This window comes from Oryctolagus cuniculus, chromosome 6 (genome assembly GCF_051225735.1).
Source record: "Oryctolagus cuniculus isolate XC-2025 breed Fujian yellow rabbit chromosome 6, ASM5122573v1, whole genome shotgun sequence".
NCBI lineage: Eukaryota > Metazoa > Chordata > Mammalia > Lagomorpha > Leporidae > Oryctolagus > Oryctolagus cuniculus.
The window spans coordinates 55,969,931-55,986,341 of NC_142872.1; the positions used below are offsets into that span (position 1 = coordinate 55,969,931).

Consider the following 16,411-nt stretch of genomic DNA (forward strand, 5'->3'; position numbering starts at 1 on the left):
TCTCTCTCTCTCACTGTCCACTCTGCCTGTCAAAAAAAAAAAAAAATGAAACTGCATATTAGATAAATAAATCTTTTGAGAGAGAGAAAGAGGGAGAGAGAGGGAAACAGAGAGAAAGATAAAGGAAGGAGGAAGGGAGGGAGGAAGGGAGGGAAGGAAGAAAATGCACTATCCTGTCTTGCTTACTACCAAAGAATTAGTTTTCCACTTTCCTTAACAAAGAATTTCCCCATCAGTTGATCTCATAAGTTTCCCTAATTCTCTTCACTGGTAACAAAAGGCTATAAAACTGCTTTCACCCACACACACTTTGGTTAAATTATTATTTTTTTTTTATTTTATTTTATTTTTTTTTTTTGACAGGCAGAGTGGACAGTGAGAGAGAGAGACAGAGAGAAAGGTCTTCCTTTTGCCGTTGGTTCACCCTCCAATGGCCGCCGCGGCCGGCGCGCTGCGGCCGGCGCATCGCGCTGATCCGATGGCAGGAGCCAGGAGCCAGGTGCTTTTCCTGGTCTCCCATGGGGTGCAGGGCCCAAGCACCTGGGCCATCCTCCACTGCACTCCCTGGCCACAGCAGAGGGCTGGCCTGGAAGAGGGGCAACCGGGACAGAATCCGGTGCCCCGACCGGGACTAGAACCCGGTGTGCCGGCGCCGCTAGGCGGAGGATTAGCCTAGTGAGCCGCGGCGCCGGCCTGGTTAAATTATTTTATGGCATGGATGGAAAAGCTTTTGTAATTCCACTGACCCCATACTGTATGTATGTATAAAAATGTTCTATCTGTAACAGCTACTGGTTTTCACCAAAATAAGAATAATATTGTTAGAAGTGTATCAGCATTTTGAAAATATCCCAAACCCAACAATACTCATTACATTACATATCCTTTGGAATATTGTGTCGCTTTTACCCTAAGACTAGAGAAACTAAGGCAAAAATGAAAAAATATTGTTTAGGGCAAAGACTAATCAAGACAGTATACTGAGAACTGACAGGACAGTAGTGAGATATAATCCCTGCCTTTCAAAGACTTAGTTTAGTAGAGTAAAGGGGAAAAAAAAAAGGATGTTCAGATGCTCATAATAAGATGAACGCAAGGGAATCAAAATCCAGGGAAAGAGGGAGGCACTTGGAACAGGTTGAGCAGAGTGTTAGATTCGTTGGATTTGATACTGAGTTCTGTGATCCACAATTGGGAGGGCAGAGGTGGAAGGCACCAATCAGTTGTGTCAGCCAGTGCCTAGCTCTTAGCCTTTGACATCTATGTTTTTGAGTGAATACTTTTGATTCTCATCCCTTATCTCCAAAACCATGAATGTTACATCACTGAGGAGAGTCTCCCCTTTCTTGAGAGCAGAGAATTGGGTAGGTGCTGGGATCTGGAAATGGCTTGGTCTCTAACTGCATTGCTCATTCTGATAAAATAGAAATCTCTCTTTGCTCTGACCAGGTATGTTAGACTTCATCAAAAGTAATGGGAATGTTTTTCTCTTAAGGTTAAAAAGGATAAGGGGAAGACTTACAGAACTGACTCATTATCTGGGTTAAGGGGAAGATTAATGGCCGACCTGGAGTACTGGAACATAGGCAGGAAAGAGCCAAAGACAAGTAGAATCAAAGGATAACCCAGCAAGGGACTGGTAGTGCAGGGGTGCCCAGTGCATTTCCAGTCTCCACCTGCAGGAAGGTTTACCCTCTGCTCCTGTGTGCTTCAGTCGCTGCCGGGCAGCCTGCTGGCAGTCAGAGCGCTAGAAGCTCCACGTGCCCCCACTGAGGGAGCCTGAGTCTCACAGTTGAAACCTTTCTCCTTGATTCACGCTGAGCTGAGGAATTCTTGACAAGGGCGTTGCCCTCGCCATCCTCCAGAGGTCCTCCTCTTCTGACCCCAGCACTTCCTGAAGCTGTGAGCTGGGTTGTTAAGGGAATGAGTCCAGGTGTAGTGCACTTCTGGTGACCTGACATTTTCTGCTAGGGTGATTGGTAAACCAGAGAGGCAGTTAGTCAAGGACAGCCAACGGGACTTCCAAGGCACATACCTGTGCTTTGCCGCTCGCGCTCTGCAGACTTCTGGAAGCCCTTTCGAATATTAAACTCATTAGCCAAAGAAACCAGCCTGCCACTGAAGAACGCACTCCTGCCCAGAACTGCTGCTTTTATGAAATAAAAATGACTGGGGAGGCCGTTTCGACATTAGGGTAGCGTCTCCTTCCACCGCCAGCAACATGTCTGGACTGCTATTTGATTTCTGGAGGGAAACAGAATTCCTCCTTCCATGGCGAGGTTCTTGAGAAGGCTTCTGGGAACTTAGGACTTTATTCTGGTGCTGTTGTAATTGTTTCAGGGGATATGCTCCAAGAAGGAAAGCTTACAGTACAGGGCCATAGCATATTGTCTCAGGACAGCTTGACTTGACTATCCCATCAGAAAAGACCTCCCCCAAGAAGTGGGGGTGGACACAGAGGGAAAATGCTATGGGCCAGGAACTGAAAGAGAGGCAAGGCTGCAGGAGCAGAGTGGGAGCCCGGGAAAGGAGTAGTATTGATGGAATGAAGTGGGCAAGGATCAGACCTCAAAAGATTTCCTGGATCATGTCAGAAAATAGATTCTCTGGGTTCTACCTGGGAAAAACAGGAAGTCAGGGAAGGATTTTTAAGAAGGGGGTTTAATGACCAGATCTGCTTTCTAAAAATCATTTTGCATGCCATGCATATAAAATTATCTGAGAGACGAGCAAGAGTGTTGAAGAGAGAACTGATAGGAGGTTGTAGGGAAAGACAGCACGATGGGAGAGCATTACATGGAGTCCAGCGCTGTTCCTCAGGATGTTGTAGCTAGGACAGGAGTGCGCATGTACACACAGAAATAACCAAGTGGAGTCTGTGATCTCACTCTGAGAATTAAGGAAGATAGAGTGAGGTAGCTGAGAGAAGGGGGAAACACCTTCCTCCACATCAAACGGGATCTGATGAATGGAGTAGCCTGCGGGTTTGCTTTGCGCTGTTTTTGGCTTGTTTGTTGTTATTTTGATTTTAGATACAACTGCTTCCAGATTAGGACATTACTTCAAATGTGGCTTTCCCACATTTTTTTAAGCTACATAAACACCCACATTTATATTCAGATTCACATTATCTCTGCTAGGCAAATAGAAAGCAGTTTTTGCTTTGGTGTGCATGTTTTTAGTTTCCTTTTAGAGTAGAATAAGTGAAGTACCCCAACTCTTGAACCCTGGCATCTGGTCATAAGTACAGCCAAGAAGGGTTAGGGACAGATCTGTCCTTCGCTGGGCACACTTTGCTTTGCAAATAATACAAACCCAGACCCAGACCCAGACCAGTGACTGTGCCAGTGCAGGTAGGTATGAAGCCTTTACTTTAGGCAACCTACAAATAACTGGTTTTAGAAAGGCACAGGTGAAGTTCTCCTGCAGATCTGGGAGCGCCTCATGGAGCCACCTGTGTGAGCCTCTGCTGCTGTTTATCACTGACCACAACTACAGACAGCTGACCTCAGTGGGTGTGGCCAGTCAAAAGCCTTGATTAGCAACAACGGAAACCCGACTTAGCTCTTCTGGCAAATCTCTTTTGAGCAGAAACAGGCTGTGTTCTACTAAAATTCTGAGCCACAAAAATGCTCAGTTGCTCCTACCGGGAGGCACTAGGAACATTCTACCCATGACTTCATTTTGGCTCAATCTCAGCTTCATTTCGGCGTGATCTTGGGTAAGTCATTTAAGCTTTCTGAATTTGCTTGCAAAAAATAAATATAAAAATAAACTGCCTCATCACTCTAGTGTTTTGCAAACTTAGTTCCAGGTGAAATTACCGCTCAGAAGCGTTGTGAACTGAGTTTTCCAGAAGGTTTAGACTAGTATTGAGACTACTTAGTGATGTGAGTGTCTACACAGGAGAGTCCTTGATGGTGTCCTTCATACTCATGTTGGGTGTCGGGGGTGGGGGAAGAGAAGTCCTTTATTCCTCTAAGTATGTAAGAAGAAACACGTTGTAGGCCAAGGGCATGGGCAGCTATTTGAATATGAGTTTTGGTTTGGTGGTTTATACTACTGAAGAAATGGCATATCTGAGTTAAGAACAAAAATAGTTTTCTATTGTTTCCATTCTTAGTCCACAGAAACAGAACAAAAATTTCTGTTCTGTTTGAAATTTCTGTTCTGTTTGAGACTAGTGAAGAATGCTAACAAATCTGCATTCAAAGAAAGGTGATAAAGATACGGAAAAATCTGGGAAAAGCTGCGATAGAGGAACAGTTGCTACACACTGGAAAGCCTTGGTCTTAAGGCCTAGGGATACTTAGAGCTGTTTGCCAAATATTGTGAAATTGTCAGAAGAAAGATGTGACATCCTGGCTTGCTGTTTCCTAATAGAGTCAGAGTAAATCGATGGAAATTTCAGGGTGGTTAATTTGGGTTCAGTATGGAAAATAATTTCTGGCAATAGGATGTAGCCAAGAATAGAATGGGACCTTGTTTCCCTTTGTGGCATCATCAGCAAGATGTTGGATATGGGTGGTTTTTAGCATCAAAGTGTTAGTGTGTGTGGTCACTCAATTCTAATAGCAACCCTTTGAGGCAGCAGCTTCACTATTCCCATTTGATAGATGCAGAAACTGAGGCACAGGTAAAGCACTTGAGTAAGTTCACACAGTTAGGAAGTGACAACAGCTGGGATTTGAATCCCTGCAGTCTGGCTGTGGAGGCCTCGTGCTTCTCTGTGGTGCCGTATCACCTCCCAGTGCTAACATTGGGAGATGCTGTGTTTCAGATTTCTGCCTTGAATTTCCTGGGTTGTCTTTAAGGCGTTCACCGGTGGTGGTGCCTCATTATGCAGATACTGTGGTGGTACACGGCGTCTGCAGGGGTGCCTTTCTGCAGTGCGTGCATGTCGCTCTGCAGCAGGCACTCAGTCATTCATTTGCCTTTTCAACACCAGCTGGAGTTGGGGTTCATCATTTCTTGAGAAAATTTTGCCTGCCATATTTATGTCTTTCACCATGTATGCTATGGGCTTGTACCAAAAAAAAAAAAAATCACAAAAATTATGTAAGTAAAATGCCCTACTTGCTGGGTATATGAAGGCTACACTTGGCTTTGCTTCCAGACATGATAGCCAGCCATGTATCCTCTTCGCCTTCACACACTGCACCTGATAGGGGTGTTTGAGAGCAATCTCAGTTTAATCAGCCCTCTGCAGGTTAGCAAACAAAATGAGAAATGGAAAATGTTTTCTAGAGCAGGACAGAAGAAAGAATCTCTTTCAAACTTGATCAGATCTATCTAAAGGGAGCTGACCAGAAAGGAGAAATGACCCCATTTCTTATATGGGTGCTTTAAAATAATTTAACAGGTAGTTAAAATATAAGTATTCCATGCTGTCAATCACATCTCATCCTTGTGGATTTTAACGCCTATTTTACTTGAGGGAAGATGATATTTGAACATTTTATGGCACCCATCAACAGGAATGTGCACATGGTTTCAAATAAGGGTTTTAAGCCTTCTGAAACCAATTACTTCTGCCTAAGTGGAAATGCCAAAGCAGAGATGTGTCAGCAACGCAGAGATAGTTTTTTTTTTTAAATAAATATACACAATAACATTGTGAAACAGCAGAAACTGCACAGACACACACACACACACACATATGCACAAACCTTTTTAAGAAATGTCTCAGAAAGTCTGTGTCAAACAACATTAACCCAGAGAGATGCAGAAATGTCAGCCACATAACATGGGCAGGCCGTGGGGCTGGCATTTGGCTGCCAGCAGGGGAGGCGTCCTCCCACAACTAATTCCTCAGGAACCTCACGCTGTGGCTGTCTACAGGGAAGGGAGCAAAAAGGGAGGTGGGAGAGAGCAGCTTTGGCCTATTATGTCTTCCCTTCCCAGCTGGAGAGAGCCTCAGCTGTGGCAGCCTGGGACTGCGGTGACTGTCTGTAGAGAGGGGAGCACAAAAGCCTAAGCATCCCGTTCCCAGCTTATGCCGATGGTGAGCCAACCTCTCCTGCTCGGGAGCATTGCTGCCACACCTGAGCTCCAGCCAGGCCACCTTGTATGGAGACTCGGCAGGGCCTCACCTCGGTCTGGGCGTTTTCTCCGTGGGAAGGTTGTGATGCAGCCTTTGGGTAAGGATCACAGATAAGCATGCATGTGGGGCTCGTGGATGCAGTGGATGGAGGGTTTCCTGTCACCCTTCTGCGGGAATCCTGGGAAAGGTGGGGACCTGGCTGTATTCTGCACCATGATTCTCTCACAGGACTCGTAGACTCTGCTCCCTGAGTCTAGAGCGTATCAGGCTGACGATCTGAAATGGATCTGCTTCCTTCTTGATGACTTCTAGGTATATCACCCAAAAAGTATTCTGGAAAAAAAAAGATGTACAGTGGGAGCTACTAACTGTAAACAGCTGTTAAGTCAAGCATCAGGCGCTGTGGAAATACTTTCAAGTTACCATGTCTACATCTGCATCAGTGTTTCCACCCTCCAGAGACCTGTTCGTGGCAGCTGTCTGTGTGCTAACGGAAACGCGTGATTGGTTTTCTCTTTATTGTTGGTCTGTGTTAAGATATTTTTGAAATTGGCATGAAGGAAGAGAGGGCAAATGACCCATTCTGTTAACTGAAGTGTCTTTAGAACATGGGTTATTCTTGCCCTTCATGTCTGATACTCAGTGTGTTGAACAGGTTTGTAAGAAACTCCTGGTATTTCCTATAACAGGTGGCTGAGTTTGTTGACAGATCTTCCCCTGTGCCATTTTCCTCAAAGGGTATGCTACCGATGCATCAACTTAAATGGAGTAATAATACTCTCTAGCATTCTGGGGTAATTTATGTCTTACGAAGTAGCTCTACTTGTTTAAGATTGTTGGGCTCTCTCTTTGTCATTAGATCAGTCCTGTGACTTGGATGTTTTTATTCTTATTTGCTTCATTTTTTATGCGAGGCAGCTAGAGGCAGGTTACTCGTAGACCAGTCTCTGGGACATCTCGAGCTTTTGTTGCCTTATGTGTATGAACTGTAAGGATCACAGACACAATGACACAAGCACAGGTAGTTCTTTGCATGTTGTGCATTTATGTTTGTGTATTCATGTGTCTGTTGACAGCTGAGATGCATCCTGAAAAAACTGGATGTTCTGTGAGGCGCAAACATGGAGACCAAGAGGTCTCTTACTGGTTGTGGCCTCTTGGGGTGATCAAGAGCAAGCATGAGACAGATGTGTCTCAGGCAACATGGCAACACATTTTAAAAAGTAGAAATATACACTAAAATAACAACAAAAGGAATGATATATAATAAATACTAAAACATGCACCAGTGATACAGTCATTTATTTTCAGTGTCAGGTATTCTGTACTTAGGTAATTTTATACAACTGGATTTTTTTTTTTTTTTGTTATACACCTGGCAATAGTTTTTTTTCTTTTTTTTAATACCAACAAACACATGAGTAATGTGTTGCTCTGGGAATAATGCTGTGATAGCTGTGATGTTACTAGGTAATGGGAATTAGTCAAGTCCACTATAATCTCGTAGATACGGTGCTTCATTTACCAAAATGTCGATGTGGGGACATGACTGTATTTTGTTGCTGTTGCCATTGTCCCTGTTTTGCCTACTTTCTTTTTGCTTTGTTGGCTATGCTAGGCACAGTTATGACGTAGAATGAGTTCTACTTGACCATGCCCCGCCTCTTTTTCTACTGCCCCTATCCTCCCCAGCACACACAGCACGAGCATGTACCCATACTTAGGTTTAGAGACCTTGAGCTGTTAAGGGTTCATTCTCTCCTAAGGAGTAAATCCCATAAAAGGTTAATAGTACCTCTCATGAGTCTAGAGAAAACAAAGGGAAGATTCTGCAGTGGGGTGCTTTTGTTTACAAAGGGCCATGAAGAACCAGGGGAAGAGTTCTAGCTTCCTGTGGACACCACATTCCAGGCACCTCAGCCTTGGGGAATGAGCCAGTGAGTCCCAGGTAACCAGGGAGGACAAATGCCATTATCACCAGCCTGTGTCTTCTGCCACCTAGACAAACATAGGGTAGTTCCTAAAATCGGCCAGTGAGAAGCCTGGTAAATGAGCAACAGCTCATCAAGGGCAAGGCAAGGCAAGCTCCATGTGATTGAGGGAGACAACACCACTTCCTCCCACTTCCATCCCCAGTGTTTCCCCAGCCAAGGTCATATTGCCAAACCTCTCCATTCAGTGACCACCAGCCTATGACCACTGGTTCTTTGAGAACACAGAGAGGCTTAAACTGTCCTGTCACAGACCCCCATGAGAGCATGTGCAGCTCTGTTCTGGTTTTCCAAATATGACTGTAGGCACTTACTGTGTACTATTCCTTTTGCTTTGGAATCAGAGTAAAGAATTTCGCATGTATTAGTCCCTTTGTCACAGTTTTTGTGTTCTCAAGCCTTTTTTCTTAGACCCTATGGCAATGCCCTGGCTACCTTCTAGAATGAGCAAATGCCCTCCCTCTTTAACTACCTACTGCCCTCATGAGTTTGTCCACGTGCATGTGTGAAAGTGGGGCAGGATACCACCAGTGTTTGCCTTGGCAGGGGCTGTCTTTTTTATTCTGTTTTTTGAACTTATTCTGAAAAATCTCTTGGGAAATAGATGGAGGGTGGATTCATAAAACCTTAAAATGTCAGAGCTGGAAGGCAGTGTAAATTGCATGTGGTCTAATTGTTTCATTATAATGATGAAGAAAGCAGGTCCCAGGGAGGGCGAGATTTGCTCCACTTTATCATGGTGGTGGCTGTGCTGTGCCTTTTCTGTTTGTCTTTAGCATTCCCCTCCATGCTTTAGCTGGCCTGATGGCTGGCTACATAGATGGCATTTGTGGGTGTCCTAGTCTTCTACCTCATGGTTGGATTTACTCAGTGGGAAGAGATCAAGGTCAGGAAGAAATAAGAATGGGGAAGGAAGAAGGCAGACAGGGGCACTGATGACCAGTTTCCTCCTTGGCGTGGTGCCAGGGGTTTACTATTTCCTTGTGCCTCAGACACAGACATTTTCAGGTACCCTCTCTATACAGTGTCCCTGACAGATTCCTCCAGTTACTTCCACTCCTTATCCCTTGAGGGCTCACATTGATAACAGTGTCCTTCTTTTGCCTTAGAACATTGCACCACCCCTCTGGCTTCCCTTAAGTTTTGACCACAACTATTTAAATAGTCCCCTCATTAAAATCCCCTCACATTACTCAATTTGAATGTCATCAGCTTTCAGCTTTGGACTTTGATAAATTAACACCTGCATCTAAAACTACAGCCCTGAATTACAGTTATGATCCCTGTGTTCCATATTAAAGTGCCTCAGTTTGACTCCTGGCTCCAGGTTCCGCTAACACAAACTTTGGGAGATAACAGTGATGACTCAAGTGATTGGGTTCCTTCTACCCATATACAAGACCTGGATTGAGTTCCTAACTCCCAGCTTTGGCCTGGCCCAGCTCTAGCCATAGTGCGCATTTGGAAAGCAGATAGGGATAGGATAACCTTCTCTTGTTCTCTCAATCTCACTGTGTGTATGTATACTCTAAAGGAAGAAAAAAAAATAGTGTTTCCTGATTCTAAGTCAATTAGTTTTTCTACTATATTACACTTATCATGGATAACAATACTTTGTGTGAACATTTAATAGATTTATAAGTACACAATATCCTACATAGTATATAGCAATATCATCCAGTGGTTAAATGCCCAGACTCAAAATCTTGAGTTCAAATCCCAGTTCTGCCACTTACTTGCTCTTATATGGCAAGTTGATTAACCTCCCTGGGGCTCAGTATCCTCCTTTTTTTTTTTTTTTTTAACAGTAAAGCCATAGAGAAGATTAAATTATGTCAATTCATTCAAAGAACTCAGTACATACAATGTTCAATATTAAATGTTCATAAGGGCCCTGCACATGGGAAGTACTCCATAAATGTTAGCTTTTATTAGGGCTCTAATTCTGTGCATGGAAACATTTATGATGACTCTGATTCTGTAAGTGGGAAAATTTGCAGTTTTCCTGAGCCTTGCACACTGTCATAAAATTTCATGAGGATAAAGTCATCAGTTCCCAGGAACACTGAAGAGTGAGGGGAAAGTGGGGAGGTGGGGGTGAGTGTGGGTGTGAGTCACAGGGATGTGTGGACAGATAGGAATGTACACAACACTGCAGTGCACAAGCCTGGATGTGCCTGGATGCTGTGATCTGCCTGGGAGGAGTGTCAGCCTCTTCCATCGAGGTGGGTAGGTGTCCAGTTCCTGGCTCATTGACCTGGGATGAGGCCATGGAATCTGTTGCCCCACGAGTCTATCATCAAGAGATACAGGCATGAGCCTGATATTCCTACAATAATAATGATGCAAGGGCTAATTTACAAAATTGCTGACAAGTTTCCACCTGGAGACAGCATTTCTTTAGTTTCAGAGTGTGCAATAAAGCATTGTGTTCTTTTGAAAAAAAAAATCAGATTTCGTTTTGTAGGTCTTTTTCTGCATGTTTGATGACTAGTCTGAAGTGTGAGGTTGATTACATTTGCATATGCGTGGTCTTAGATGAGCATGCTGGAGCTCTGGTCTTGTTTGTGCCTGGACATTAGTTGTGTTTGGAAGACAGAGTTAGAACCCTGAACTGATGTATTCCATAGGAGACAAGGCATAGCTCTTCACGGATTGAAACCCTATGTGGGATATTTTGTCCTTGACGGCTTTGTTTTTGTCTCCCCAAGGATGCAATGAATTGTGACTTCTCATCCCTAGGTCTAGTTTCTTCTTTCATTAAATAGGGAACTGTGACATGCCTTGGAAAGAAAGGGGAATTAAGTCATCCCGTCTTTTGTTGTTCAGGATGGTGACAACTCTGTTATTACTTTATGTCAGACAAGGGAAGGAATTTAATGCACTATTGGAGAGCAAGGAACACAGGGCCAAGTGCATGGTGCTCCGAGTTCCGCATTGGCCCTGAGGTCCAGTTGCAGGCTGCTTGGGCATTTCCTACTTTCTCCCCTTTTCCCTTGCTTTCTCTTTGGCTTTTAATAGAATTTTGGTGGTTACCCAGAAAGTAGTTATTCCTAGAGCCCACCATCAGTTTGAATTTAGGTAGCCACAGAGGAGATCAATCCCTAGAGAGTGGATTCCACCCTACAGCTGCCATCTTGTCGCTGTGTCCACATTGCAACCAAGTCACCCACTCAGTGCCTCGGTGGCACAAACGTCCAGCGTGTCAATGACAGATAACTCATTCTCCTTTGTCAACTCACTGATTGACCTTTTCTGTGTTCTTTGTTTTTGTTTAAATGCACCCTCCTTCTTTGACCATCCTGTTTAAAAATAAAAATTACCTTCCACTCCATCCTCTGCCATCACACTCAGTCCTGCTTAACACATGTCTTAACTTTTGGCTTTTTAAAATGGTGATTATGAGTTTCCAACACACTGTGTAATTACTTATTATGCTGTTGTCTGTTTGCATCCATCATTACCTCATCACCTCCAATCTGGTAGCAAACTTGGTCCATACTGATGATCCCAGAATGGTGCCCAGTACCTAGCAGAGCATCTGCAAATATTTTGCAGAATGAGTGAAAAAATAAGTGTATAAGGAGACAATAAATTCCTTAATTACAGGGAAAGGCCCAATGCTTTATTTTCCACTTTCAGAACATAGACTGCTGTTCAGAAAAACCATCCTAAAAATGACAGCATATGAAAATAGTAGCATCAGTGCAAATGTCAAGTTTTACCTTTATAACTGGTCAGGGTTTTTCCTTTTAGAGCATTTAATGAGTTAAAAACAAAATCTCCAAGTAGCTCTTCAACAGTCCTACACATGCCTCTGCAGACCTTGGTGAGAGGACCACTGATGGAAGGGAAATAATCACAGACTGTCCCAGGGACATCTGTGAAAACTGGAGTCCCCCCCCCACCCCGCCCCAGCTCCCCAAGCCTCTGAGCAGTTGCTCAGCACTCCCATGGCCTTGCCATTTCCCCTCCCACTGGAGCTGCATCCTGCAATTGCCTACCTGCTGGGGCAGAGATGGAAAGACGGAGCTGGTGCCAGAAGGGCTGCATCCAGCGATATCACTGATTGGAAAAGTTGCCTCAACTGTGTGAATCATCCGTATGCCTCCACCAATGAGCTACAAGTGCTGTAGGAGCCAGCTCCCGGGCTGGCAAGAATCCAGCAGATGTACAGACACCATCTGACTTGGAGCTAGTCTGAGGGACACGTCGTTCTTGATTCTGAGGTGACTTTTGGGGAGGGAACCAAGGTGACTAATTTTTAGTCCCTCTGCCTCATGCATCTGCACATGTCAACTAACACGTGCACAGAGCCTGCATAACTCTAAGGTATCTGTCATGGACGCTCAGAATATGCCCTGTTTTTCAGGAGGAAAAAAGCTCGCCTCCTACACATCTTCAAACATCTTTGTTTTGCTCTTAGAGGTGGGAAAACTTAGCAGTGTCAAACATCTGCTTTTCATCTGCAGAAACTATCAGATTTTCTGTCGTGTGGGAAACACTCCCTGAAGGATCAAGAAGAACCTGCACTGTTTGTGATAGTTCCTCACCTCCCTTCCTCTCATCTTCATACTTCGCTTCTGAGACCCTGTATGACTTCAGTGGGCACTCCGGGTGGCAGCGTTCTGGTTGTCAGTGGGCAAAGGTGAGGTTAAAGATGAAAAGCTAATTTGAGGTATTCTCCTAGTATTGATCTCCATCTAACGGGAAGGCTTTGGCTGTGCTAGTTCCTTCCATGCTTAGGCCGTCTTTTGCAGATTCAGTACTTCGACTTACTCTGTTAGAAAGTAGCTTCAGCATTTGGGAGGTTTTTCCCCTTTCTTTGACCCAATTTTAAGAACCTTCAACTAAAGATGCTTTGTTAAGTTTATGTAGAGGTTGCCTGGCAATCAGCATTGCTCCTGAAGTTGTTACCAGAAGAAGGCCTCTGCACCTTACCCTCCAAAAGCTGCTGTCTTTGGGACTAAACAACAACCTCCATGAAGGAAATATTTAAGCAAAATCCAATTGAGATGTCAGATTTTTCTTGTCTTTTCGCTCCATTTATTCCTTTTCCGTTATCACTGATTATCCAGCTCATAACTCCCATACTCACACTTTGGATTTGCCCTGCCTTCTCCCTACAGAGCAGTTCCAGAAACCAGGACTGTGGCCCTAATGCACACACTATTAAATATTGGCACTTGTACTCACAAAGGAGTCTACTCCAGCCCTCTTAGGGAAAGCAGCCAGTGTAAGGTTCACTTCATAGAGAAAAATGCAGTCAAAACCAGTGACTGCTTTGAAAGATCATTTTAAAAGTACTTCTTGGGGTATATTGGTTTGTATTCCATCCTGTCTGGTGTGGTCTTTTTTAATCTCTTACCCACATGGAGAATGACTTTTACCAACAAGCTTTTACCCAGCGCTTAAGTCTAAGTCATTTTGCTCTTCTTGTTCACTTCTTTGTGCTGACAGTTTAAAATTGCAGCCTTGAGGTCCCACGCAATCAGCAAATGTCAGATGTCCCCAAGCATAGCAAGCAACTGACACACTGAGGCCCTGTGTGCTAAATGGAGATGGTGTTGTTGTTGTTGCTGCTGCTGTTACATTTCTGTTTCTGGTAGGGTGAGGAATGGAAAAGAAAAATAAAAGGGAGGGAAGAAGAGGTCTTGCACAGATAAAGCACATTGTGTTCACTTGCCCAGAATCTTCCTCCAAAGTCAGGTCAACTTGCTAACTTCATGAAACTCCTTGCCTTGAATAACTGACAAATGTCACTGAGTACTTCTAACTTACCAGGAATTTGTTTGGATACCTAGAACTTTTCTCCCATGGACGCTGAACTTTCCTTGCCTTAAATTGTCTATTTACATTAATTAAGCCTTCTCTCGTTCTTCAACTTGTTGAGCTTGAAAAGCATTAATTTACAGTGAGATTTTTTTTCTCATTTTTTTTTCCTTAACTTTAGCCCTCTCATCCTTGTCTGGCAAAGAAGCCAGCGAGTAACTGACAAGCAACATATTGCTAATCCCGGCTTGTTTCGTGGGAAGGTGTCTCCATCAATGCAAGTCAGAATTTCCGAGTCGATCCTGCTGATGGTCTGCATTGCATCTCTTGATTTTGGCTTCTTAGCATGGGTATCTTTAGATAGGATCTGGCAGACGAGAAGATGCTGGAAATTCTCAGCTTCACGTTCCAGTTGTGGGGAAGAGAAAAAAAAAGGAAGAAAGGTGGTAGGGGGTAAAGTTGAGAAATAACAGCTTTTCCTTCCAGTGCTTATATCTGTATTTTAAACGACATGCTGCTACCTGTTCTTCATGTCCGGGTCCAGATTTGACTTCTAAGAAATTTCCAGTGAGCCCCTTCCCCATGCCACCCACAGTTAAGTAAGGTTCTTCTTCCCAGCTCTCAAGACACCATCTGTTTTATCCATCATAGTGCTTCTTTTATCCTATTTAAATTAACTTAGCAATTTAATTTAAATTGACTGGATTGTCAGCTCTCCAAGGAGCCAGATTCTGCCTCGCTCATTGTCATGTCCCACCTGGCGAGTGGTAGCTTCTCAGGAAAGAGGCCTCTATCCAATGTAACTTGGTGGCTTTGCGATCTGGAAGCCAGAGAGAGTTCCCCTTCTTGCCTGTATTGCAGTACTCCACTGAGCTGCACATGGCAAATGTGCTTGCCTCCTTCGATCTAAATAGAGCGCGTTCTTAGGTGGAACCGGGCCACTTGGAGACTCTGGCCGACGGGGGCTGCCTTTTTGCAGCCTCGGGTCTATCACCCTCATGCAGAGCAGATCGGGGCCGGGATGCATATTTATGATCTCTGGATGAATGTGCCTTTCCTACCTGCCCACTGAGGAGCTCTCCCGAGAGTGTGTGTGTGCCACACTGCTCTGCTCTGACGGATGGAGCTGACCGGGCAAATTGCTATGCTGATGAACTGCTCAGCTACCTGAGCAAATGTTCCAGGGAGATCTCCAGGGATATACTGTATTTCAGAGAAGGATTCATCCAGCACCTGGGGTGAGCCTTTTAGCCCCTAGCCGGGGGAGTCTGGCATGGGAAAGAAGATGAAAAGACTCCCACTTCAGTGCTCACTTCTCGGCAACCCGAGTGCCTGACTTTGAGCTGGCGAGAGCCTTACTGCATTTTTCACTCCTCCCAGAAAGTTATTCAAATTGAGACCTAGAGGTCTGGGTGTCACGGAGCTCATTGAAAGAGGGAAAGCAAGAAGCTGAACGGAAAGCACTTAAAGAAAGGATACATTACCTTAAAATATGCAGATGGAAAACTGGCATGATTGTCAGTGTCACAAGTCACCTTTCCGAGTAAACATTTACCTCTGGGCAAATGCGGGGATGTGTTTCTTTCCGTTGACAAATGACTGGGTATGCAAATGCAGGGGGTTAGAGTTGTGCCCTGGAATGTGGAGGTGTCTTCTTTCATCTATTCATAATGAGGAACATGCAGGAATCTGTCAAAAAAAGGCATCCCGGACTTGATGTGTGCCTTCTGAATAAAAGGGATTTCAGTGTTAAATCTGCCAGCTGGTTTTGTGCCTAAGTATTACATCAGTCTCTTGTATGATCTTGCATCCTCTGTAAAATGCAATATTTTGGCCTAATGGGCAGGATTAGCAAGAGCTGGGAAGCCATAAATGAAAGTTTCTTGTTTCTAGAGAACAAGTTAGAGCTTTTATATTATCTGCTGCAGAGCTGGGTGAATTTAAATGTATCTCTTGGGCTTTGGTAATATTCGTGTTAATGTCAAAATTGATCCCATTGTTATTGAGATGTGTAGTTTTTTCAGGCCGAAGATGCACGGTGCCTGTTGCCAGGGCTGATGAATCTCTTCACGAGACATACACTTTCCAACCTTTTCCCAGAACCCACTGAGGTTATCCTCATGCCTGATGCCATGTGTGCATTGTAGGTCGGCATTTTTCTGTAAATCACTCCTAAATCGAACTGGTATTCATAGAGCACCCACTGTGTGCCCAGTACTTTGATGAACTGTGGAATCATGCAGACACTGTTGTAAAAGTGAACAACAAGACCCGTGATCTTCTCTCAGGGGATTCCTACCTATGTGCAGAAGAGGGAAAGGAAGGCCAATGAAGAGGCCCCCAAAATGTCATCGCTCTTTTCCATTTGGGCTGTGTGGACAAAGCGTAAGAAGACAAAAAAGAGAATGATGATAAAGGAGATGACTCGAAGTTTGGTGACCAGGGTGTATTTAGGCTGGGACAGGATGAGGTCAAGCCAGCCCCTAAAAGGGGAAAGAGCTTTCACAGTCAAGGGAGTGCGATGTGCAAAGATTCTAAACTGTGAGAGGATTTTACACATTTGAAAAATTAAATGGAGGTGAATGTGTCCAGTGCACAAAAGGGT

At 44.3% G+C, this 16,411-nt stretch overlaps 1 protein-coding gene across 13 annotated transcripts in view; it reads left to right on the plus strand.

The window, feature by feature from the left end:
- Window positions 1-16,411, plus strand: part of TENM2 (teneurin transmembrane protein 2) — a 1,297,938-nt gene that overhangs the window by 790,367 nt on the left and 491,160 nt on the right. For 2 of the 13 annotated variants that reach the window (XM_089335057.1, XM_089335059.1), the window contains exon 1: window positions 1,845-3,721. The exons of the other annotated variants lie outside the window; for them this stretch is intronic. The gene's annotated coding sequence lies outside the window, so the exon portion shown is untranslated. Of the gene's footprint in view, window positions 1-1,844; window positions 3,722-16,411 lie in introns of those variants that run through there. 13 annotated transcript variants of the gene reach the window in all.